Source organism: Acinonyx jubatus, unplaced genomic scaffold (genome assembly GCF_027475565.1).
Source record: "Acinonyx jubatus isolate Ajub_Pintada_27869175 unplaced genomic scaffold, VMU_Ajub_asm_v1.0 scaffold_188, whole genome shotgun sequence".
Taxonomy (NCBI): domain Eukaryota; kingdom Metazoa; phylum Chordata; class Mammalia; order Carnivora; family Felidae; genus Acinonyx; species Acinonyx jubatus.
This window is the reverse complement of record NW_026464101.1, coordinates 1-3,180: the sequence shown is the minus strand read 5'-3', so window position 1 is coordinate 3,180 and position 3,180 is coordinate 1. Positions and strand designations below refer to the sequence as shown.

At 63.4% G+C, this 3,180-nt stretch overlaps 1 non-coding gene across 1 annotated transcript; it reads right to left on the bottom strand.

Moving 5' to 3' along the window:
• Positions 1 to 385: 385 nt before the first annotated feature.
• On the bottom strand, positions 386 to 504 carry LOC128313859 (5S ribosomal RNA). The gene has a single exon (XR_008294861.1). It is a non-coding gene; the product is annotated as a 5S ribosomal RNA (ribosomal RNA).
• Between the last annotated feature and the right edge of the window lie 2,676 nt (positions 505 to 3,180).

Genomic DNA, 3,180 nt, shown 5'->3' with positions numbered 1-3,180 from the left:
AGTCCCCGGTCCCGCCCTCACCCCACCCTCCCCACCCCTCCGTGCGGGTGCAGTGTCAGGAAAGGCGCAAAGCTGGAGCGTGGTTTACAGCTGGTGCAGTGGGATTAGGCTGGTGTGGGAGCGGTGACAGGGAGCGGGGATCGGACGCTTTGGGAAGTGACGTGGGGTGTCAGGGCTCGGGGGGGCCAGGCGGGGCGGGGCAATGCTAGGCCAGGCCAGGCCGCTTTGCCTGCCCCGGGAGCGGCTGAGCGAGTAGTGGCCGGGGTGTGTTTGGCCCCAGGAGCCGCGCTCCCAGGAGAGAGATGCACACAGGGCGGGAGGGGGGAGCGGCGGGGGGCGCCAAAGGAGAGGTCAAGGAGGCCAGAGGCAAAAGGCAAAAGGCAAAAGCCTACAGCACCCGGCATTCCCAGGCGGTCTCCAATCCAAGTACTAACCAGGCCCGACCCTGCTTAGCTTCCGAGATTAGACGGGATCGGACGCGTTCAGGGTGGTATGGCCGTAGACGCCGGCGGCTGCCGCTGTGCGCCTCAAGAGCCTGCTCCACGCGTCCCAAGCCCAGCGGGTGCCACGCTTCACCCATGCACGCGCCTGCCTGCCTGCCTGGCTGCTGCCGCCCTCTGCCGCGGGCCCAGGCCGGTGGCACAGGCCGCGCAAGAAGACCCTGGCAAGGCGCTGTGGCGCCAGCCCCAGCGTTCTCTGATCCCGGGACCATTGCATGGTGCTCCCGGCTTGGGCCCACGCCTGCCTCCGCTTCCATCCCGCCCCGCACCGCACCGCACCACTTCGGGCTGCTCACTGGGTAGAAGGTGGAAGCGAGCGCGGGGCATCCGGCCTGCCGTGCCTTCCGGGTCCTCCCCGCCGGGTTCTCAGCGCCTCCTCCCCAGCCCCAGGCGAGCGCAGCCAGCCACCAAGCCTTTCCCTCCAGTCCGCCCCACCTGGTGCAAAGCCACCCCGGAGGCCCCAGCGCCCCCAGAGAACATCACCAGCCCGAGTCCGCTGCCCTAGTTGGGCCTCGCGAAACGCCAGGGTCCCTGGGGATGAGGGCTTGAGAGAAGGAAGAGGTCTAGGACCCAGGGGACTCAGGCCTTTGGCGGAGTCGGAGTCTGGGGTCTCGCTGCTCCCCCCCCCCACCCTCCCGCCTTCTCCTGATTCCCGGGACCCAGGGAGGAAGGCGGCAGGGTGCAGGCAGTCAAGCTGGCATGAACGTTGACACGCAGGTTTACGGGTGATGGGGGACATGCTCTGGGCTTGGGAGGCAAGGACCATCATCTCTAGGCACCCAGCGGAAATGGATAGCCTTTAGGGACATACTATCCTGGACGCACCTGATCTCGTTTTATCTCGGAAACTAAGCAGTGTCGGGCCTGGTTAGTTCTTGGATGGGAGACCGTCTGGGAATACCGGGTGCTGTAGGCTTTTGCCTTTTGCCTTTGACCTCCTTCACCTCTCCTTTAGCGCCAGCCCATGTCCCCTCTCTCCCTGACCATGGAGCGGCTCTCCTGGGGCCAAACTCAAACCAATCAGGGCTCCCTCAGCCCCTCCCTGTTCAGCCCAGCGGCCTGTCTTGCCCTGCACACCCCAGCTCACTTCACAAGGGGCCCGCTCCCCGCTTCCCACTCCCAATGCCAGGCCACATCCCACTGCACGGGGTTGAAGCCACACCCTAACTTTGCACCTTCCCTGACACACCTCCTACACCGCACGGTGTGCAGGCGGAGCCGGGTTCCAAAGTCCAGGGTCCGGGGTCTGGGGTCCAGGGGCTGGGGGCTGGAGGGTGGGGGCTGTGTTGCACGGATGCGAGGAGAAAGAAGGGGCGCGAGGGACACAGAGAGTCCACACTCTGACTATGCCACAGGCCTGGGCTGGACCTCTTCCGTCTCTCAGAGCCCTCATCCCCAGAGCCACTGGCAATTCACAAGGGCCCGCTAGGGTAGCGGGCTTTGGCTGGTGATATTCTCTGGGGAGGCTGGGGCCTCCAGTTTGCGTTTGAGTCAAATGGGGCTGAAGGGAGGGAAAGGCCTGGTGGGGGGTTGCCCTAGGGTGGGGAAGAGGCCCTGAGAATCTGGGGGGCCCCTAAGGCCTCTCCATGCGGACGCTCCTGCTCGCTCCTACCCATTTCGCATGAGCAGCTGGGCATGGTGTGTTGTGCTGTGCTTTGGTGTGATTTGGTGTCGTGTGGTGCGGTGGGGTGTGATGTGGTGTGGTGTGGTGTGGGGTGGTGTGGTGTAGTTTGCTGAGTTGCTGCGAGGTGCGGTGCTGTGTGGTGCGGTGAGGTGTGGGATGGAGGGGGAGGTGGGCGTGGGACCCAGCCTGAGCAGCCTACAAGAGTACCAGTTTCAGAGAGAGCTAGGGCTTTTGCCACTCCGGGTTGCCAGGGACCTGTTGCACGGCCTCGGTCACCCACCTGGGGCCAACGGAGGAAGTCGGCAGGAAGCAGGCTGGTCAGCACGGTGGCAGGGAGGCAGGCAGGTGCATGTCCTGGATTTCGGGGGCGTGGAGAAGGCTCTTGAGGCACCCAGTAGCAGCCTCTTGTGTCTTACACCATGCTTCCCTGAATGCGCCAGATCTCTTCTGTTAGAAGCTAAGAAGTTTTGGGCCTCATTAGTACTTGGATTGGGAGCCCTTGAGGGAACAAAGCGTCCTGTAAGCTTTTGCCTTTTGCCTTTGTCCTCTTTGACCTCTGCTTTGGTGCCCGACTGCGCCCCTTCCTCACTGTCTTACTTCCCAGGGTGCAGTGCTCCTGGGTCCAAGCACACCCCAGTCACTGCTTCCTCAGCCCCTCCCAGGCCTGTCCAGCCGTCTGGTCTGGCTCACACATCCCACCGTATGTCACAGGGGGCCGCTCCCCACTCCGCTGTCATCCCCGGGCCAAATCCCACTGCAGGGGTTTCTATCCCCATCCCTATTTTGCATGTTCCCTGACACACCCTAGCACCTTCATGGAGGGTAGTGCGCTCCATCCGGGTGTTTGAGGTTGGGTGTTGGGGACTGTGGGCTGGAATTTGGGGGCTGGATGGGTGGATACTAGGACCCAGGAGAGGCGGTAAGTGCATGCACACCCCAGATTCAGAGTGTGCCACAGGCCTGTGTTCCTTGGGTCTTGGACTTGTTCACTCCCTTGAAGCCCTCATCCCCAGATCTCTGGCCATTCCCAGGGAAATTGAGGGCTCCAGGTTGGAT